At 34.6% G+C, this 24,471-nt stretch overlaps 1 protein-coding gene across 4 annotated transcripts in view; it reads right to left on the bottom strand.

Annotated features, from left to right (window-relative positions):
* The window catches only part of LOC141405657 (uncharacterized), a 90,033-nt gene extending 66,166 nt beyond the window's left edge, over positions 1–23,867 (bottom strand). For 2 of the 4 annotated variants that reach the window (XM_073990540.1, XM_073990800.1), the window contains exon 1: positions 23,747–23,867. The gene's annotated coding sequence lies outside the window, so the exon portion shown is untranslated. The remainder of the gene's footprint in view (positions 1–23,746) is intronic. The other 2 variants (XM_073990381.1, XM_073990721.1) reach the window with 1 other exon arrangement.
* Between the last annotated feature and the right edge of the window lie 604 nt (positions 23,868–24,471).

The following is a 24,471-nucleotide window of genomic DNA, read 5'->3' as shown; positions in this document are numbered from 1 at the left end:
CGCTAAAGAACTGAAGACTTGAGGCATGAATTTATTTCATCTGCTGGAGTAGTATAACTGGAAGTGTTTATCTGAAATCCAAACGTGAATTGCTTCTTAAATTCTTCAAGAATCGACCTAAAGCTTTTCGGGAAATTTTACATTCGTTACAGCTGTGAACTTCTATTTAATATTCCATATGCCCTTCAAATGAATGTTCAGTGGCAACTTCTTATAATGTGTCTTATATACCTGATGAAGCTATAGCTGTCGATATGTTGCCTTCTAATCTAAACATTTGCTTTCCAATAAGTCCGTATGCATAACATCTGGTATTTCTATTGATTTGTAACATATGTAAGAAAGTGGGAGTGGTCGTGTCTTATGGCTGGAATATGTACCCAGGGTCGGGGAAACGGACACGTTTGTAAGTTTTACGTATATAGCGCATTTAAAAAATAAGGCACAGAGGTAACCCACTCCTCCGAAATTCAACAAAATATATAGCTTATTTTCACCAGGGGACATCCCTGTCATCTGAAAATTACATGAAAATCGCTTCAGAAGTTTTGGAGATACAACATATTTAAAAAAGGTATGGTCGGGACTTTTGGTCCCAGATAAGGACCTAGGGTGGGCGACACAACTACCATTGCAACTTCATTTTCAAACAGATAAGTTCGCACGATTTACAAAAATAGGCCTAGGGGATGTACCCCCTACCGCCGAAATTTAAAAAATATATATCCTATTTTCAATAGGGGTCACCCCCTGTACATTCTCTGAGGTTTTCAGGAAAATCGGGTCAGTAGTGGTCGGGTCTTTAGGCCCTAAATAAGTACCTAGGGTCGGAGATTCAACCACCGTTGCCTCGCACATTTATTCTTTAAACGATACGTTCGTAAGTTTTACAAAAATAGCGTTTTAGTGTGTGAAATTCCACACCATTTGTTCTGTCACGTTATCAAGCTTCTCAAGTATTGTTTAAGGTAGTATGGATAATTCTGAAAAATGCACTATTTAGTTATAAGGTAAATAGGTTGATGAAGCTAACTAAATTAAAATAATCCAGTCTTTATATTTTTGTGAAAAATTTATTTCAAGCACTATGAACAATAAAAGGCCAAAAATATCAGAAATATTTCATTTCATTTCATTTCATTTATTTCACATGTAATTTGAGGCGATGGGGCCCATAAATAAAAAAAATTACAATATATGTATGTACGCATTAAGCTAAACCTAAAATATAAATAAACTATAAAAAATAGTAATTATCCTCCCTCAAGGAAAAACGCGCATAAGCAAGATAACTAATACTACACCACATTAGGCATAACCACAAAAAACAATTTTTTTTTCTTTTATGACTGCCTTTATTAAGTTATATATGAAAATCTTCTACTTTAAAAATAAAATGCGGCAATATTTTAGATCATTTTACAAAGGTAGTTTTTTTAACATTTTTTAATTTCAAAGTCATGTCAAATACAAAAAAACTAAGAAAATTGAAAACACCGATAGCTTTTCATGGCTTTGCTACATCTGCTAAAATTCTATTCTAATATGGCCCCAATATACCAGTAACCCTGGATTTATACATTTTGAACATTTTTGATAAATTCTTGAGTTATTTGTGTACTTCCTTACATTTTTTCGTATAGGCCACATATAATTCTATAAATAAATAAAAATGTATATTTGGAACAAATGTCTGGCAAACTTTAAAAATCCTTTTTCAGTCAAAAACAAGATTTGTCAGTTCAATTTTGTTTAAAGATATCTATAGAACGGAACCATTTAACGACAACCACTATGCATGCACGAGGGTTAAAGCTTCTCAAATGATTCGGAAAAACTTATGGAACTTTTTCTAAAACTGATACAGTTTTAACCCCACTTTAAAAAAGGAAGCTTCGAACCAAAAACAACGCAACATCGAAAATCAAACTAAGCACATTGAATATGAATAGAAAACAACACAAAGCGAAGTCTGGGTGTAATTTGTTATTGAGATCCGTTAACGCTTTAATACAACCTGCAATAAAAGTGCAGCTAAATTTTACACATTTTCTACGAAAAGCACGTTCGGTAAGTTTAAGATTACTAATCGCTTGGCAAATTGACTGTACTATTATTGCGATGTCTTATAAGCTTCAAACCCAAAAAAAGGATAATACAAATTTTACTAGCTTTAGTATAAATGTTGTCCATTGGGCTCGCCAGATATGGTGCCGATACATGTCATTGGTAATGTATACCGAAATTTACACCGATTTAATTGCTATGTCGTTCTGTTTTCGGTTCAGAATGTTTTATGATATCGCATTGTTTTCCACAGAATTGAGGTAGTTATGTGTTTATTTAATTATATTTACGACAAAAGACATTGACGTTGGCTTTAAATGTTTCCAGCAAGATATCAGTACTCCAATATTGAACGATATCCAAAACTCTTGTAAACTTTGACTGCTCAACACGAAACAATACTTCGGCAAAGCAGTGTTTTTTTATCTGATAACTTCAATGCATGAATGGTCACGAAAAGTGTGTGCTATAGAAAATCTTATTTTTAGTTTCGTTATTGTGTCCTTATGCGAATTCAGTTTAGAAAATAAAAAATGCATTGTTTTGCCACTTTCGATTGAACTACACAAAAGTGGATAATGTGTGGTATACCTTATCGTAAATGGCATTTGTAACCATCACATTTAGCTCCTCAATATGTTTTGAGGAGATAAGAGACATGGGTTCCCATATTTTTAATGCACTTTGATTGTAAGTTAGGGTAGTTTTTTTTTCTTTTTTCCCATTGCCAATTGTTGTCACCAATTGTCATATGACGTTTTCGTTTTGTTTCGCTGGACTACTGCCGCAAATAGTGGTTGGCTTGTTGTCAACGAATTTGATTTGTTTGCCATTTTGATAGTTCCCAGGCAGAAGGAAGTTTGGAAATGCTTTTAGGAAAACATATTTGTTTTGCTGTTGAGAATCTTATGCTTGTACAAAACAAGAATGGCGGAAGCAATTCACACTCATGGATCAGCAAAGTGTTGGTCACAACCATACTCTGTTGGCTGCACTTCAATCTTCCTTTGCTTGAGATCTCACGCATTTTGCAGATATGATTGCTTCCCTTTGGGGAGTGCGTATATGCTTTCCTTTTTGCCGCTTATCGCCAAAATATCGAACACGCGTGCCGTCATTTTATTGTAAATACCACCTCTTCGAAAGTAGTCCTGTGATGATGAATGGTCTTGTATTTAAACAATACTTACACGAAAAAACACTTATAGTTTGCGAAAGTGAGTGTGGAGTTCAAGTGGAATTTTTACCAGATTGCCTAGACTTTATATCTCCAACGTTTATTGGCTAATGGTGCGAATACTAGAATTAGTAGCTAACTTATTTGTCGTATTGTTGTCCGTGCTGAATAGCTGTGATTTTGAAATGACTTGATTATTGATTTAAAAGGAGTGTCATTGTTTGTTTGTGCCATGTCTTGTAAAATATTGACATAGATTTTTGTAATTGTACAAATCAATTTACTGATGTACACAAAGTTTCAGATATCCTTGATTATCCTCTTGAGTTGCCATTAAATGTTGTTGTGGCGGTGTGATTTTGTTCTATCCTTAAATTTACGCAAAGTTGTGAGGTTATAAACAAATATGTAAATACATAGCATATAAATAAATAAACAAACTACCACTGCCAAAACTTCTACTGTAGCTACTACTATTGCTCTAAGATTTGTATTATTTGCGATTCACACATTGCAATCATCAAATGTGATGTTTGGTTGTGTGGTTTGTAAACCACACTTTAACACAAAGATTAAATATTAATAAATTAATTTCTTATCTCTGACAGGATGTTTACAGTAAAAGCAAATAAATGAATATTTAAATAAATCCTGCAAAACTGCAAACAGACACTTAAAATAAATTGTAGATATTCACAAATAAGCCGAAAATAACTGCAAGTTTTAAGCAGTTCTCTACAGTACGTGGTGGTGAGTTAAGAGTAATTATAAAAAATTGGACAGTATATGAGAGTCGGTGAGGATGCCACCGTGGTGCAATGGTATGCACACCCGCCTTGGACGCAGAAGGTCGTGGGTTCGATTCCCCGGCTTGGCAACATCAAATTTTCAACGGTGGCGAAATACCCCTCAGCAATGTTGGCGACATTTCCTGAGTATTTCAGCCATGTAAAACTTCTCTACAAGTGGTGTCTTAGGACACGCCGTTCGGACTCGGCGATAAACAGTAGGTCCCATATCATTGAGCTAATATGAATCGGGGTGCACTCATTGATATGAGAGAAGTCTCCCTTGTCCCGCCTGGGATGTTTGTGGAACAATTATATATATGACAGTGGAGATATATAATAGGCGGTACAGTTAAGTTTTCTATACCACTCGTACATATGTACATATATCATCATGTAGGGCAACATGGCGCAGCTTCACCACTGGTGTGCCTTAGTTAACGCCGATTTTATTGATGTTATGTAGGTAATCAAAGGGAACGTTGTAGATCTTCTATCAACTCACAACTTGCCTTGGACAATCTTTATGAAGCAACAATAAAATTGCTTCTGGCGAAGACGCACCAATGGCGGAGCTGCCTAATATTACCCTACTATACTATTACCCTAATCTTTAATTTTTGTTGTCACATACTTTTTTCCTACAATTCATTCGATTCGATGTTCATTTACTTGGTATGTTCCACCAAGTGTAACTTATGTTTAAACTTGCAAAATATAGGTTTTTGTGAAAGGTGATGAGTTACATTAAATGCGTTGTCCGTGCTAGGAAATATTCTTTTAAATATTGATATTAATATAATATAATATTTTAAATAATTATTTTGCACTTCACTTGTGTTAAAATGAAATATTAGCTAATGATGTAAGAAAATACTATTCCAGAAAAATACTATTCATAATGAAATTGTGCTGTCATAATGGTTTAGCATGCAAAGCAAGATAGTAGTACATGCAAGTACATGGATCTCAGCAATACATGTTTATTGTTTCTCTATGAACTTTATTTTATTTTGAAAATAAACTAGTATGTGCTGGAAACCGATTTGTCGAATCGAAACTATTTCAGTAGTGCGATTCTCTAACTCATTTTTTGAGTTACCGACAAATATCGGTAAAATTAAAACGCAAAATTATGAATGAAAAGTTCAAATAAAAGTTGACAGCACTGTTGCTATCTGTAGAACTTTACCACTACTTTCTTTTGGTCGCTAACTTACCGAAAAATATCGTTAATTACCGAATTTATAAGCATTTTAATGTTACCGACAATTGTCGGTAACTCAAAAAATGAGTTAGAGAATCGCACTACAGTTGTCTTTAATGATAAATGTATATTTCTTTCACAGAATGTATTTTTTTAATCTATCATAATTTTTATTAAAAATAAGCTACAGTTTGAATATATGATTTTGACTTGTGGCACATTGTTCATTTAATTTCTTGTCAGTATTGAAGGGAATTATCTCACTTGTTGTTTTGTTATTAACCTTGCTTGTGATGAACATCTTCTAAGGGGTAGGCTCTGGTTTATTCTTTATAATGGAAGTAGTCTGTACGAATGCTAATGATCGATGGTATTCTTGTATTTGGCAGAAATGATCTATTGCACATTAAGCCTTCTAAACCAAGCATTTTTCTCCATCTACAAATGTCAATTCTACTGAATCTAAATTTAATCTGATGCTCACAACAATTCACCCTTCGTATCCATCATGCCTTGGGATTATTAATCAATAATAATTTTATTCTGCAATGTTTACCCACTCTCCCCCGAACAAGGCATCTGAACAAAAGAAAATAATTTTATTTTATTAAATTAATCACCTCGGCAATACATGTGCTACATATCAGTGTTTTAATATGTTTCAGGCGGTATATGTGTGTGTAAGCATAAATTGAAATATGTATGTAAAGTTGTTTGCCCTTGTAGGAAGTATTTATGTATGTAAGTAGTTTTAGTCTGAATTTAAAACAACAATTTGTCAACATTAATTTTCTCCATAATTTCCTTAAAACTGCATTATCCTGGCAACATGAACAACCGATTATATCCTTGTACATCAAGAAATGGGGAGTAAATATCCATTGTGTGCAGACAATGAAATGCCTGACAAACTAGAATGGGAAAGAACAACATAAACATACAAACTCGCATTCACACGCACAAACGCAAAACACACACATACGCTCTCATGTTATATGTAGCCCCAGGCCCGTAGTGGTATTTGTGGGTCCTGACATCGAAGAGTTTGCTTAAAAGTTCTTGTCATTCTCATTTACTCAAGAGTTTCCTTAATTGTAAACAACACTCCTGCCGAGCACTAAAAATATGTACGTAAACATTCAGAAATTATTGCAGCTATTGCAGTCAGTGGTACTGTATTAGAGAATCGACGAGTGTAGCTGTAAGACAAAGACTAAAGCTGAAAACGAACAAGTCATTTGGAGCATAAAATTGAATTAGCTAAAGTTCTTTTTGATAGAAATTTAAGACATTGATGGGTGGGCATCGGGTCACATAAAAGGATGCTGTAAAATAATGTATGTACAATCTAAGCATTAGCAGCATAATTACTATCCTGATTATGAACATTGTTATTATTACTATTGTGAACAAGGGGAGCAAGATTCCCAAATAAGTATCGTACTCGTAATATCTAAACAATTCTCCTATTGAAACATACAGCTGCAACAGAAATAAGTATTATATAATTCATGAGCATAATTGTATACCAGCAAACAAAACTTATTACAAATCTCCTTACTAACCTATTATTTAAACAAGGGCATGTCGCCACAATTATGTAGCTATTTTTTGCTGTTTCAATGGATGCCAAAAGTCGGTTCAGTCCAATCTTTGCCATAATAAAATGACTTTTGATTGATACATACCATTTGATGTTTTATATAAGAAAACATTATTTGATAATTTTTTTCTACAATATGATAAATTCAGCAAGTGTTTGCACAACATATTCACCTATACGTGGACCTAATTCAGACGAGCCATCAATGTCATATTTACCGAAATAAAAATGTGCCATATCTTCCCCCACAGACAATAAAGACAAATAATTTTACTGCCTTTTTACTGGTGTGAACGCAAGAAGTAAATGTCCTGAGGATAATATGTCATACGTCATACTTTAGCGATTCTGTAAGGATAAAAAAATAGAAATACGCTGAGGTGTGAAAACTCGCTAGGTAAAATTTGTTTTATTCATACTGTGATATGTTGTTAACGCTTTGTCATATTTCAACCAAATCGTAAAATTATTATTAGCATTCACTTGCTTGCAAATCTAACTTATCAAATATTCCAGCATACACTCTTGCACGGGAAATAAAAAATTTACTAGCTTCACTTATGAAAATACGACTTAATTACCCGGGGGACATAAAACATTCAGGGCAGCACATCTGACCATTGTCCACGCAGGAAACGCGATATCATCAAAGAATTTAACGGCATGTTGTGATGCTATGAACACCTCAATTTCCTTCTAATTGAGACGCGTAGCACATACGTGGTTTGCTCCATATTTTTAAGGCATTTCAGCTTTTTACCAAAGAGATTTCCAAACGTATTTAGCTTGAAAAAATGTAATGATCATTACTTCTGAAACTTACAACAAATATAAAAACCAACGTAAATCAATATACATACATACATATATTCATCAAAAACGTGGACACTCATGGAAAGATATTAAATATTTTATAGCTAATTTTACGATCCACAAACGTTTCAGCTCACGAGCATACCTTAGGGGGGCTCAAGTTTTATCTAAGGCAAACTCTCGTGATCCCCTATACAGGTACAATATAATTGTTTAAAAGATTAGATCCACTGGCACAAATATGGATATTTCACAAAAGTTTCGTAATGATTCATCGAATAAGTGATTAAAGTACTACTATTTGTCATAAGTCTGAATATAAATTGATTTTGAATGCTAACATTATTAAATTAAAACATGCAGACTAAATATTGCTGAACGTACGGACTTCGCTGCTCAACTTTTCTTCTATGTCGCCTTTTTTAAACTCTTCTAAACATGAGCCGGTCTAATCCGATACGAAATACGAACTCCGCATATGATGTATGTACAAACATATGTATGTCTGCATGTGTATATGGTCGTAACACAAGAATGTTAATATTGGTAGTTGTACTAATTTCACTAATTTGGTCGTTTAATACTTACACCTGATGTCGTCGTTTGTAGGGTCAGAACCTCGTTAAGTTGGCCATTAAAATGGTTAAAATGTTTTTCATCATTTCATTCATTACCTTTTCTCCTATGTTCAGGTTGCTTTCCCCCCACTCCATGGTATTCATGCAAAGACAAACAACAGAGCACTGTCGTTCAGTTATCATCATGGCATTCTGCGTTATCATCAAAAAATGTTCACCCGAAATGTTTTACAAATATATTTATATACAGTGAGTGTGTGTGTTTTTGTTTACGGAGGAGATTCCACTTTTTATACAACTGACACTCTGTTAATTGTGGATTTTATGGTATTTTAGTTCGTTTTTATTTGAGCGTAATTTTTATGGAATTTCTTTTTTCTGTTTTGTGGATGGATGATGTATTTTCCGAGGAATACTTTTTTGGTTTGTTTTTCTCCATGGAATGGAAATGAAATTCCAAGAATTTGAAACAGAAATAAAACGCTGATCTATATCTAGGTGAACTAATATGTAAACGAACTTTTAATTACCGAGCCACATAATTAAGTTAATACAAATTTCTACTGCATTCGATATACAAACAACAATAGTAAGGGAATGAATTGTTGGGCTGCATAAGATTTTTGCAGTGCACCTGGGGCCGGAAAAAAGCGAAAGGGTGGAAAAGTTCTTAACAATCTATCTCCGCATAAGAAATGTTTGTTTGTTGATAGAACTGACATTAAAAACATGTTGCACTAATTGACTTTATCAGAATAAATATCTATTTTTATAAGAGCATATTATTATGTTTTGTTTGGTTCGATAGTGTAGATTAAGTCCTCAAAAAAGTTGTTATGTGTAAATAATATTTAGCTAAATTTCTATTCGTTTCGTTTTATATTTTCAGTTTTTTTCTCACAGTTTCTCTAATAAGAGACAATTTACATTTTTATTACCAGTAACAAAGAAGCAAATGGCGATTTGTGAAATATATTTCCAGGTGAGTATAAAATAAATGCCTATATAAATTAGGCCACTGACAAACAATTAAAAACTTACAGTTAGTCAACTAAATTTTCCTTTTTCGAAATTATGATTTTCAATTAGGAATTACCATAAGAAATTCTCTGGGAAATAACGAAAACAACAGGCAAAATGTACAGATATCTGATTTTTTTGGTGTCAACTAAATAATTGCAAAATAAATGAACGTACAATAACATCGCGCAATTCCCCTCAATTTTTTGTAATTAATGCTTTTTATGACCTTTACGGTGTATTGTGATATAATCTCTTGACGCTTCATAATGTGCTGTCATTAGCAGCGTGCAACAAATGCGGTATATTCGGAAAACCCCAATGACCGGTAAACGCTGCTCGGAAAATGTTATACATTTGGCCTATTCCAAATATAAAAATGGTAAATCCGCCCGGGAATCGCTGAAATCACCTATTGTAAGTTAAGAACGGAGTGCAAAATCATATACCGCGCCGAGAGACAAGAAAGGCTCAAACTGAATGCTAGGAAAAAGACATTGCTCTCCCAGCAAAATATAGAGAAGCAGTTCAGATTTGGTACAGAGAATATTTCACATCCTCTGTTGTATGGATGACGTTATATATTCTGATGAAACGAATATTATGTTATACTGTCACGATGGATCCCAAAAAGTATTCCGAAAATCTCTCAAAGCCCTGGAAAACAAAAATTGTATGCATACCGTAAGGTTCGGAAAACTGTCAGTTATGGTATGGGATAGTATATGAAGCAGAGGCATTGGTAACATCCGAATTTTGGAATAAACAATGACAAAGGGGTTTTATTGGGATGTTTTTAAAAATGATTTAACCAACAACGTCAAAAATTTTTGGTTTTTTGACCCTGAACATTGAAACAAAATGTAATATAAATAATACCAAGATAACGACCCTGTACATTAAACTTTTTTATATAGGACCTGGTTGTTGTACCACTGCGCCAAAGCGCCAAAGATATTAACCCCATCAAAAAATAATGCGTCCATCTGACGAAAAAAGTCGGGAAAAGGTCGCCCAATAATAGGACCAACTTAATAAAATTCGTTAGAGAAGGATGAAAAAATGCCATTGATATATATATTCCGAAATTATGTTATTCAATTCCCAAACCTTTATAGGCTGTAATAGAAGCTCGAGGTGGGCATAGGAAATATTAATATCAACTTTTCCAGAAATACCGTGTAATGTTTGGTTTACATTCGGCGTCTTTTCGTGATTTCGAAGGCGTTTCGTGATTTCGCGCGGAATCAAGCAAAAATTATCATGATTTCGAATACAAAAATGAAATCATCTCATTTCGTGATTTCAGGGAAATCAACATCGAAATCGCAGTACACATGATATACAACCCTGTTATTGCCTGAAAAAGTACCAAAAGTTGCAACACTTTTCACGTATCACAATAAACAAGGTAGATGGTCAATTGATGCAACAAAGAATTTTAGTATCAAAATTTGTAAACAATGTGAAAAAAATATTAAATTACTTTGCCACAATGCCATGTTAGAAAAAAGAGCGAATTGTCAAAAATTGATTCCCCATACAAATTTCTTAAAAAATAATGGAACGAAAAAATTACGGAAATTGCAAAAACTGCAGCAAATCAACGTATCAGCTATCGTATTTAGATGATAATGAACATGTTGCTAGTTTCTACTATGCCAAAATTGTACGGCAAAAAACAGGAGAATAGGGTGTTATTCGGCGCTGTTTTTGTTTAAAGAGAAGCGCAAGTCTTGCTAAACTTCGGAGTACGGGAACGCATTTTTAGCACTAAACGGGAAAACTGCTGCAAGTTCTGAACACAACTTTTATCTATCAAAATTTATTATTATGATGCCTCAAAATCATTTTTTATTTTTTCATTTGTTATTACTATACACAATTAATACGATATATAGATAATTTTACGATAGTTTTCGAAATAAAGTTGTAAAGTTCTATATTGTCGTATATTTTTTATGACTAATTCAATTTACAACAACTTGTTTTGAAAATTCATGTTCGATCAGCTGCGCATATGCATCTACCTTGATCATTGTGATATGTTTGAAATCAATAAAAAAATAAGTGTAAACACCGGGATGTATTTCAGGATTTCGTGAAATCCAGTGGATTTTAGAGCGCAAGTGTAAACTTGGCATAAGATTGAAAAAGATGTGCAAAAAAAATATTTGACAGTACAAGGAATGAGTTGTTTTTCTCTTTGTTCATTTTAGGAAAATGTTGAGTGGAATTTGTCTAATTTTTTATTTTATTTTATTAATGAACATGTGTAAGGATTAAACAGTTAACTTATATATTAATAATGTTATTTATTAATACCAATAAAACGCTGTTTTACTTCAAATTTTGCAATAATTTTGATTTTGCAATAATTTAGTTGACTAACTTTATGTATGTATACATATTTACAGAGATATGCCACACCGTAGAAGCAAACAGTAGTAACATTGATTTGAGAAAAGAAATTCGGTTGCAGTTAGAGTTCGGGAATTCCCGACATTTGTCATTCTCGGGAAATCGGGAATGAACATTTCTAATTCCCGCGACTATGGGAAATCGAATTTGTGGGGCATAGACGTGACAGAGTGCAAAACAAAAATGAAATACCTAATCCTTCTATATACAGTTGTATCATTAGTTATCTATTATGAACAATATTAAGGGTAAACTAGCACCGATAAATATTACACAGCAAAATTATCGATGACAAATCATGAGTTGAATCATCGGTGCAAGTGACATGTCATAGGTGAAAAATTAGTTGAATCACCAATGACATTTACAAGGGAGAGACACACACTTTCACCAATTCATTGTCATAGCATTTTGCACCAGTTCATTGTCATAGCATCTTTCATCAGTTCATCATCATAGCATCTTGCACCAGTTCATTGTCATGGCTTCTACCACCAATTCATTGTCATGGCTTCTTGCACCAATGCTTTGGATTCGGATTTTCGCCAATCATAAAAAAAATTTGCAATACAATTATGTAATTTGTTGAATTAATAAGAATACAATGCACAGATGATTTGTATCGCCAGATGTTATTTTTCTTTATTTTGTATGTAATTTTCAAAATTATATATTATATTAATCTGCAATATCATATTTATCTCTTCCGATGACTGCAAGATATTTCTTTCAATTTGAGGTTCCGTTTTTCCAATATCACTGTGCCACAAATTGGAACTCAAGGTCTGTGCGGTGGAAAATTCCTTTTGGAGATGAAAGCCCTTATTGAGTATATTAAGAACCCAAAAGGAAATTTTCCCCATAGGTCAAGTTTCTGGGATATCGCGCGATGAATTTTTTGAATTTTCGGCTATGATGCTTGAGAAAATAGCTTTATATCTCTGTTTGCCGTTATTTTAGCTTCGTTTTGAGATTACATGTCTGCAGTAAAATCGAATGGCGAATCTTTTTGTGGAACATTTCATTCTTCTAACTCAATTCCTTTCATGTCCTTTTCGTCCTTTCTTTCTTGAACTGTAGTAAAAGTACCACAAGATGCGATTTTACAGCATCCAAATATTCCACAAAAATGTTGCTCAGAGAATTTTAGGTACGGTTCTCATTGACATCTAATCAATATTGTAACGTTTTCATTGTCTTTTTTGACATTTACCCGGTTTTTGTTCAGTTATGGCGTGATGCATACATTCTTGATGAACTTTAAGAGCACGACAATAAACCCGTAACATAAATTCCATTTCGCTATAACTCAGAAGTTTGACCTATGGCATAACTGTCCTTCCGGGTTCAAAATATTAACTTCATCGACTTTCATCGGCAAAAAGAATATTTCACCCACCAAGCTTTTATCTTCATAATTACGCGCAGTGATATTTTTCCTTAAACACGGTTCAAGAATACAGGTTTTTTGTTTTAGCACCGAACTCAGGTAAGATGCTGTCAAAAAAATTATTTTCCCTGATTGGCAATTTTATTAGCTTTCTAATGGTATACATATAAGCTTAATCGGTTACTCAAAATCGGTACAAAATCCGGGTTTTATATCGCTATATCCGGTTCAAAATATAAGATAACCGGATCTATTCTCCAAGAAAATTTGTCATTAACGTGTTCAGCATATCGGGAGCTATATATGGTAAATATTTCAGATACATCCCAGATGTCAATATAAGTGATAACCAATGGGTATGTCTACCTACCAATACATAACAAAAAACGAATATACAGAAAAACAAAACATAGTTTTTTTCTGAACAAAAACCGGGTAAATGTCAAAAAAGACAATGAAAACGTGACAATATCGATTAGTTGTCAATGAGAACCGTACCTAAAATTCTCTGAGCAACATTTTTGTGGAATATTTGGATGCTGTAAAATCTCATCTTGTGGTACTTTTACTACGGTTCAAGAAAGAAAGGACGAAAAGGACATGAAAGGAATTGAGTTAGAAGAATGAAATGTTCTACAAAAAGATTCGCCATTCGATTTGACTGAAGACATGTAATCTCAAAACGAAGCTACAATAACGGCAAACAGAGATATAAAACTATTTTCTCAAGCATCATAGGCGAAAATTCAAAAAATTCATCGCGCTATATCTCAGAAACTTGACCTATGGGGATAATTTCCTTTTGGGTTCTTAATTTACTCAATAAGGGCTTTCATCTCCAAAAGGAATTGTCCACCGCACAGAAACCTTGTCGCACAGTGTATTCGGTAAATTATGTGTAAATCTCGCATCAGGCTCATCATTACCATGTTTTGGTGGTCCCATTTATACTTATTTAGATGGCTTTTATTCTAAACAGAACATGTTGTTACATAATCCGAACTAAGAATATATTTCCAAATGCACCAATCTTCTACTATGCTTCTCCATTTTTGGATACAATGTTTTGTGACATCATATTCAACTTGGTCTTTCCATTGGAGTTTTGTTCTTCCATCGGGTGGCGTAAGGTAAAATGGCTCGTATTCATATGCCGGTGGCATCTTTATCCATCCTGTTAACATGGCCCAACCAACCCAATAATTGCAGCTCGATACATTATTAAAAACATATTAAATCGGTGTTGGTCGGCTGGTGGAGCTTGTGGTTTATACTTCTTTTTAATTTCCACAAAACGAAACAGGTTTCCAAACACAAAATACATATATTTTTCTTTTGTTTTATATCAATTTACATTGAATTTTTAATTAAAATATATAAATTTTGCCACTATCGATCACTTTCATCTGACTTTTATTTTCATTTTAACAATTACTTCTGCAAGTACACAATTATTCGGGTACATAAGTGTTGGATAATTTATTGTGCGGGTACTTATCAATTTATTTAAACTCATGACAATATTATGACAAAGATCGGATCTTTCACCACTTCAATTTCACTCATGAAAATTCGATGAAAAAGATCGGATCTTCCACGACTTCTATTGCACTCATGAAAATTCGATGAAAAAGATCGGATCTTTCACGACTTCAATTGCACTCATGAAAATTCGAAGAAAAAGATCGGATCTTTCACGACTCCTTTCGCACTCATGCAAAAGAACCAGTGAACTCATGATTTCACATGGAATCACTTCCATTTAATTTTGCTGGGTATATGGCAGCTGTTCAAGGACATCTATATGTATAAAACCAATTCTTTCTGACCAATTTGCGGAGGCTGTATAAGATATCTGTTACCCCCGACCATCAAAAGCTTCCTTAATATCGAAGAGGGCTGTCCGATTCTATATTTTAGATCACCGATATGATGAAGGGCGCGTCAAACATAGAAATTTATACAAACTTCGAATTCCAGAAAAAAAAACCAATTTAAATGAGACCCGCAGTTAGTTACGAATTATCGAGAATTACAAATTATCGGGGCGGGAATTCCCGACCCCAAACTCTAGTTGCAGTTCATCGTAACCTGAAGAAATACATTAAAACGGGCGGCAAGAATTTTTAATAGAGTTTTCCATAAAGCTGTTTCAAATGTGGATTATACAATTGTAATGGAGTGTTCATGTTTATTTCATAAATGATTTTAAAATTTAATTTAATTCTAAATTTAACAAGTAAAAATTGGAATAATGGTTAATACAATTTTACTATAGAAATTATAAAATAGTTAGCTATCTACAAAAAAGGATTGTGATATTAACCCTGTCGGGAACGTTGCTGACTGAATTAAAAACACTAACGTAAATAAGATCTACATTTTACTACAAAGTTAATACCCTACATAAATACTTGCTTTTGGTTAAAAGTTTGTAACACATCGTACGATAAGAGATGATTTGCTGTAGGTGGTTAAATATAAGAGAATTTTTGCATTTTAAGTTGTAATCACGAATATCAATAAAATTTGTCAATACGTATTAAAGAAAACTGTCTTAGCTTTAATTCACTACCTATGATGTTGGAATAAGTGGTATAATGTTAGATGTACAGCAATAGTCGTTTTGCTCTAATGAGTTTTTGGTAATTTTAATCGAATAAAACTAAATACTCTACGCATATTATTTACCAATTATGAGATTATACAGAATTTACAAAGTCTTATCTTCACTGGTATTAAATCGTATGATTAGACCCTTGATGTTCCCTCCTTTGTTTATTCCCTGCAAATAATCGTTGGTTTAACCAAAAGTCACACATGCGCCGGGAAATGCATAAGAAAAACATAAACAAATACAACCAACACAAAATAACATCTCTATGCGAACGCAAATAAATCTTGGAAAAACAAACTCACGCGAAGGCAGGCCATCTGTGCCAGCCAGAGTTATTGTGCAAATAAACAAACGTCACAAAACACAATGTGAGAGATTTTCGGGAAGTTCTCTTAAATATTTACTCTCCTGCCGAGGTCATTAATTAGAAAAAATTGTAGTCAAGGTATATTCACATATCGCCACACACATACAAATCTACATCATATGTATAATGGATTTATGCATACGATTTTACAACGACTTCTGATGTCTGTAGGTATGAACTCAGCTTTTAAACATGACGCCCCTCACAATTCATAGGAAAATAAATGGGCACCCACCTATCGAGGAAATGTGTGAAAATTCATGGAACCACAAAAGAACTTGCTTTGCTGCTGTTAATCAACACAGAAAGTTATTCCCACAAATTTGATGACGGGTCTATCATTGGGGATCCCTACATTGGCAAGGAATTAAACAGATGCTATTTCCATACATACAACCACAACACTAGTAATTATTTTGGAAATATTGTCAATCGAACGTATAGTGTCCGGAGGCGATAATCAATGGTCTCTTACTAGTGTGTACAGACTCTTCGTTTCGATACATGTCATACATACCTCTGAACACACATGTTCACATTCAGAAATTTCAAAGTATGTGTGTATATCTTTGTAAATTAGAGATTCCTGCTTCTCAGACTAAGTAAAGTCTTTGGTTCGTTGGCACGTTGGGCATATCCTAGTCAGAAAATTCAGGTAATGCTGTTCAAAGCAACGTACCAATGTCAACAGCATCAATGTCAGCTCATCAAACAATATACACAAATACTCATAACAAGCTGCAAGCAGGATTATCCTTGTGTCACTGCCGCTTGTTTAAATGTTCAAGAGTGGATTGGACAACAACAAGCTTGAGGCAGAAATTACATTCATGAACCGTATGCATTAAATGCATGAGTGACGAGCTGAGAGGACACCACTTCACTCTGTCCACAACGTAATTCAAATCGAAATCTAATCCCTGAGACACCGGTGCATTGTCGGTTCTTTAAAGAATTAAATTTCGAAAAAATGCTAGAATTTATTGTTATTTGAAAATGTTGCTAATCATATGTCCTGTGGATATTTCCGCCATTTGACAATTGCCTGCATAGGAATGTCTTAAAAGAATGAGAGTCACAACAAGCTGTCTCTGCTTATTGCCATATGGTAGGAATCCTGTAATCTCAACATTTTTAAGATGTTTTTTAATTCAGATTCCATGTTTGTAATAGAAAGTTAATACACATATATACAAACAATTGGTCAATTAATTGTTGGTAAATATAGGAAAAAAGGATGTTATCGATAAGTTCAGGTTTATATTTCACTTGCGTGTAGACCTTTGGGTCAACTTTAATTTGTGACAGCTTGATTTGAAGACTATAGCGTTGTTAAAACCATAAAACTCCACAAAAATTTCGGAACTTTTCTGGACTTCTCTGAAAAAAGGTTCATGAATATTAACTGGAAAACAGACCAAACAATTTATATTTCTAACCATACAATGTTATTGAAATAAACCTTTTTAAAAATTTTGGCTTGTTCGAGAGACATGATTTTTTCACTTTTTATACCCTCAGCCTTTAGGCTAAGGAGGGTATATGGTAATATTCAAAAAAGTTTTACAATCGTTGAAGTTGAGGTTCACCATTTAATAAGTCGCGAACTGTTAATATATTTTATAAAATATGAATACATTTATATATATTGAAGTGTTTTAGCTATGATCTCATAATATGGACCATAACAAATAATTTTCGTGGAAGCTGCGCTGGTGGTAATATAAAAAAAATGGGAAAAATGTGTTGAAGTTTACAAGTTTTTTTGTGTTCTTTCTTGATTTCTGGCCAAACCACGGAAAATTCAAACCTATGCTCAAAGAAAGAACTAAAGAATACCCCTTAGGCAATATGGTTCTAGTGTATGACTTTTCGATATATACACTGTATCCCCCTAAAATCGATGCTGACATTTTGAAGTTTTGATTTCAGTGCTTTTCGAATTTTTCTTATAATTAGATGGTGCAACTAGATAATAATCGAAACTAGTTTATAGGATTGTAGAAATCGCGATTCCACGTCGTTCGATGTATATCTCATGAGTGTGCTCCGTACAGCTTCCTAGTAATAGAAGTCCAAAGGCGAAAATTTGGTCCGTAAATTTTCTGAAAAAACCTATTTTTTGGCTTTAAAATTTACAACTGTCGTACAGGTACCCCTGAACCCCGCGTGATTTTAGTTTTTTTACGTGCCGGATCTAATGAGCTCTTCCGCGGTCAAATCCATCCACTAAAACGCCGGATATAGATACCTTGAAAGTAGGAAAATCTGCAAAAATATATTTTGACAATTCCGCGAATTGAAACGCGATTTTCATGGATTATTTTTGCATAAATGTAATCCTTTATACGCGATTATAATATTTGCCAAAAAGGTGTGTCACAAATTACAAAGATTCAGGAGTAATATCCCTATTTATCCCAAAATAGAATGCGGTGGCACATCCGCAGTTCTTGGCGAATCTGTCTAAAATAATTTATATTGACGTATTTTTAATAGGTGGCCATTGAAATCGGATGCACCTTATAATCATATGCACATCGCGTAATTTTTGCCCACTTGAAGGTTTTTTGAATAGTAAGATGCAACTGATGGCACACTTTGGCCGCTGAATGAAACATGGGAAAATCCATGCATATTGATAGACATGGACTCACTGTATCCGAAAAGCACATGCACCCCAACTGATTTCAACGGATTCGCGAATTACACGCCTTTTAATTTTTGTGTTTTTTCTTTGGTTGTAATTTCAATATTACTCTCTACTTCTTATTTCTATAGCTTATCACAGAAAGCAAATATACTTTCACGATGACTAATTACTTTTCTCGTAGAAGTTAAAGCAAAATACTTCAGGATTTGGATCAAAATTTAGCGAAATAATAGAATAACTCCCAACATTTATTTTTCAAATTTTTCGTATTTAACCAAAAATATATTTTTGAAATAATTTCCAACAATAAGTTTCCGTTCTTTGTTGTTGCTGTAATATGCAAGTTATAAACGCGATCTTTATAATTTTGGTCTCACATTTTTCTACGCGTTGTCTAGATTCTGTACGTATTTTTAAATTATTTTTTTAGAGATTTTTTGGACTTTGATTTAGAATAAATAAAATTTATTCCAAGATTTCTTCAATATTTTTTGATTTACCGCGAAAATAAAAATAAATTTAGCAACTATTTTAGCATCTACGGATAGATATCACATTCTGCTAACGATTCATATATACATGTTCTTATTACAACTCAATAGGAATTTTTAAATATTTTTTTTTACAAGAGAGTAAAACCGCATATAACTTTTGAGTGCAGCATCCAATTTTATGAACGCGAATAGATTTGAAACCACGATTTTTTTCTTAACCCATGTACCAAAAATGGCGGATGTGCTCGCCAAAAAAGTTTTTAATTTTTTTTCTATGTAATTGTAAAGGAAATTTGAAATTTACCATATACACTTTGATACGGTGAAAATGTGCCTCATCGAAATAATGGTTTTAGACCCCAAGTATGTTTGGACGAAATGTGTTTCAGACAATTTGGAGTCGATCTAGCCATGTCCGTCCGTCTGTCTGTCGGTCTGTCTGTCTGTCCTGCTGGCTGGAGCGCACGATAACTCTCGAACGGATGAACCGATTCGGTTCAAATTTTGGCTTTCGTAATATTTTACCCAAACTTACTTTAAGTTCGAAGATGAGCTACATCGGCCCACTCCTTCCGATACCTCCCCCACAAAAGTTCGAAAATGTTCGGAAAGTTTGTGCGCACGATAACTCTTGAAGGGAGTAACCGATTTGGTCCATACTTTGTATAGGGTAATCTTTCTACCAGAGTAATATGAGGTTCCAATATGGTATCAATAGGTCCACTCCTTTGGGTACCTCCCACACAAAATTTCGCAAAAGTTCAGTTTAGGGCCATCTCTCGAATCGCTTTGATTTTTGTTTTAGCAAATTGTATTCACTGCCCTCCATACGACGCTACAAGTTTCATCAGGGGCAAGTCCATACTTCCTGAGAAAATAGCTTGAAAGTTGCAAAAAACCCCTATGACACCGTGTGAGGTGATTGGAGCGCAAGATAACTCTACAACGGATCTGCCGATTCGGTCCAAAATTTGGCCTTAGTAATATTTTGTCCAAACATAGTTTAAGTTTGAAGATAAGCTATATCGGTCCACTCCTTCATGTACCTCCCCCACAAAAGTTCAAAAATGTTCGGAGAATTTGAAAACTTGCATTCGCTGCCTCATTTACGATGGTAAAAGTTTTTAGGGGCAAGTCCATACTTCTTGAGCAAACATCCCGATGAGTGTAAAAACCCCCTATGGCACCATATGTTGTGGCTGGAGATCCACATCCATAATGGTCAATGTCGATTCATTCCTTTTAGTATCTCCTCCGCAAAACTTTTGATCTTTAATCCTAATCATCATTTTTGTCTGTTCAAACGCCCAAAAAATTTTAAAACCCCCTAAATACATACGTATTTTGGGAAAAAATTGTTTCATTATACACAGGCTGAGGGTATATCTCTGTCGGCAAAGCCGACTGATACTTTTATACTTGTTAAATAAAAAATAAGCTGTAAAAGTCCATTGTGGAAAAAAGTTATAACCGTTTTAAGTTGAAAATCCAAGAAACACCGTTTTTTACTACATTTACCGTTATAAAATCAAAAAACGAAGTGACCCAAAGGTATTTTCGTCTTCCATGGACACCCACAATACCGAATTTATGCATCAGAACCCCTGCAAATTTTCCCTGTAGCACAGTGTAAGCTTTATGTATCTGAAATTTGGGACACACCTCGGGCACCACTTAATAGAGCAGTTAAATACTCAGAAACTCTGACTAGAAATATGCTGAGGTGTTTATAACCAACGTGGAAAAATGTAATGTTAACTGGTCAGGGAATCGAACACAATCAGTGTGCAAAACGGTAATTTTAACCCTTGCCACCAGGTTGCGTTCAGAGATTCGAGGTATAACCCTAATTAGTAAAACACAAAAATAACAGATTAAGATGTTGCCATAATTCGGGTCAGATTTTTCAATTGTGCTTTCAATAAACTTACATTAGCATTTTTTGAATTATAACTGTTGCACTGTTTATACCAGCATTTATGCTAACGAAGCAAAATGTGCCTCCTCGAAATAATGGTTTTAGACCCCAAGTATGTTTGGACTAAATCGTTTCAGACAACTTGGAGTTGATTTAGGCATATCCGTCTGGCTGGCCGGCGCGCACCATAGCTCTCAAACGGATCAACCGATTCGAACAAAATTTTGGATATCGTAATATTTTGTCCAAACTTAATTTAAGTTCGGTCCACTCCTTCCGGTACCTCCCCCACAAAAGTTCAAAAAAGTTCGGAAAATGTATGCTCACGATAGCTCTTGACGCGAGTAACATATTTGGCCCACACTTTGCACATCGTTAAATTTCTATCAAACTTAGATGAGGTTCCCATATGGACTCAATCGGCCCACCCCTTCGGGTACCTCCCTTACAAAATTTCGGAAAATTTCAATTTAGAACCAGCTCTCGAATAGCTTTGATTTTTGTAACAAGAACTTGTATTCCATCAAGGGCAAGTCCACACTTCCTGAGAAAATTGCGTGAAAGTTTCAAAACCCCCTATGGCACCATATGTAGTGGCTGGAGAGCATGATAAATTTCGAACGGATCGGCCGATTCAGTCCAAAATTTGGCCTTCGTAATATTTTATACAAACTTAGTTTAAGTTCGAAGATAAGCCATATCGGTCCACCCCATCAGGCACCTCCACCTAAAAGTTCGAAAATGTTCGGAAATATTGTGCGCACAATAACTCTGGGAGAGACTGACCGATTTGGTCCATAATTTTCACATCCTAATATATCTACCAGATATAGATCAGGTTCGAATATGGGCTATATTTGTCCACTCCTTCGGGTACATCTCACACAAAATTTCGGAAAAGTTCACTTTAAGACCTTCTCTCGAATTCCTTTGATTTTTGTTGATGCAACTTGTATTCGCTGCCTCCATTATGACGGTAAAAGTTTTTTCAGGGGTAAGCTCATACTTTTTGAGAAAACAGCCGAAAGGTGTAAAAAACCCTATGACACCATAGGTAATGGCTGGAGAGCACGATAACTCTCGAACTGATCAACCGATTTTGTCCCAAATATGGCCTTCGTCATATCTTGTCCAAACTTAGTTTCAGTTCGATGATAGGCACGATATCTCTTGAACGGGGCAACCAATTTGGTCCAAACTATGGATCTCGTAATATTTTGTCAATATTTAGTTTAACTTCTAAAATGGCTCATATCGGTCCTCTCCTTAGGGTACCCACCCCACAGAAGTTCAACATTTGTGCCTAAGTGCAGTTTAGTGTCTGTTCGAAGATCCTTTGGAAATGTACACCGATGTCGTTCGTTGTGGTCCTGTTTACAGCGATATTATGTTTTCCGTGGACATTTCCATGCTTCCTGGCATACTGGTAAAAAGCTATATGATGACCCACCGAAATGACTAGTGGGCGCCATATCAACCGAAAAGATATGACTCCCAAAATAGGATCCGCTTCTTGAAGCACCTCCTACGCAACACTTTTGAACTTTAATCCTAATCCACATTTTGCCGGCAATTTCAAATGTACAAAAAGGGCTACGAAACTCTCGAAAGGAACTAACCGATTAGGTTCATACTTTGCACATCGTAATATTTCTAGCAGACATAGATCAAGTTCGAATATGGATTATATAAGTCCACTCCTTGGGGTACCTCCCACACAAAATTTCTTAAAGGTGTAGTTTAAGACCTCCTCTTGAATTGTTTTGATTTGTGTTGTAACATCTTGTATTCACAGCCCCCATTACGACGTTATAAGTTTTTTTCAGTGGCAAGTCAATACTTCCTGAAAAATTACCCTCTAAATATTCGTGTAGTGACTGAAGCGCACGATGACTCTCGGACGGATAAACCGATTCGGGCCAGAATTTGGCAGTCGTAATATTTTGTTCAAACTTAAATCAAGTTCTAAATGGGCCATATCGGTCCACTCTTCTAGGTACCTCTCCCACCAAAGTTCAACACTATTCACTAAAATGGTGCACGTGATAACTCTCGAAGGTAGTAACCGATTTGGTCCATACTTTTCACATCGTTATATTTCTACGAGACATAGATCATGTTCGAAAATCGGTTACATATGTCAACTCCTTCGGGTACCACTCACACAAAATTTCGAAAAAAATACAGTTTAGGGCTGCTATCGAATCGCTTTGATCTTTGTTGAAAAAACCTTTAATTCGATGCCATTTCTACGGTACAATTTTTTTAGGGCCAAGTGCATACTTTCTGAGAAAATTGCCCGAAAAAAAACGCCCAATATTACGTTTTTCAGACCAACTGAAATGACTGTTGGGTACAATATCTATCAAATGGAATGACTCCCAAAATAAGATCCACTTCCACAATGGACTACGTCGATCCATTCATTCAAGTACATCTTCCGCAACACTTTCGAGCTTCAAACCCAATATATTTTTTGTCGGCAAATTCCAAAAAGGCCCACAAAATCCGAAATCCATAGATTCGATATTGCCAATAACTGGACGTTTCAATTCACACAAGCTGAGGGAATATCTCTGTTGGCAAAGCCGACTGATACTTTTTCACTTATTTATTTTAACTTTAACTGTTACTTCTGATTTGTTTCGCACTTCCACTCACTGTGCAACATTCGATTGCTTAAAAGGAGGCTGATGAATATTTTTCACTTAAATGGATTTATAAAACATTCTGTTGAATATTTATCTAAGCACTAAATTGATTTATACATTTTTTTTCATCTCCCACCGATTTAAGAAATGAATATGCTGCCTGTATGTATGCGTGCTGCTATATGTATGTGAATGTACGATAAATCATTTTTGAATATGTATTATTTTTGTATAAACGGGATTTCGGAATCATGTAAACAGCCTCTTATTAAACGACGAGTACCTACGTACTTGTTAATAAATAATTTGTAAACGTATTTGGATGTTTGTCTATTCTACGTACACACACTCATAAAAGTATGGGAACCAAACAATTCGAGATTCCGGGTGACATGGTGTGGGAGGTAAAACGACATTATCATTGACATACACTCAATGTCATTTCCACTCAGACACTCGAACATTTGTGAACGATTTAATCCTATATGACATCCTGTGACACCCATCCACTTCATATCATCCTCATCACCCATCCCGGCACGACGATATCGTCTAGGCGAAAGAGAGACAGGCATGGAGAGCGAGATCGAGAATGATTGAACAAAAGCGTTTGTCATCTGGCGAGCAGAGATTGTCGAGTTCATTGTTAAAAATCAAAATGGGGGATAATTGTTTTTTATTGAAATGCAAACAATTTCTGAATGATA

The sequence above is a fragment of the Musca autumnalis genome, unplaced genomic scaffold (assembly GCF_047663935.1).
Source record: "Musca autumnalis isolate F117 unplaced genomic scaffold, ASM4766393v1 scaffold_1, whole genome shotgun sequence".
In the NCBI taxonomy this organism is placed as follows: Eukaryota; Metazoa; Arthropoda; class Insecta; order Diptera; family Muscidae; genus Musca; species Musca autumnalis.
Note: the sequence above shows the minus strand (reverse complement) of the source record. Positions and strands in the feature narration are given on the sequence as shown.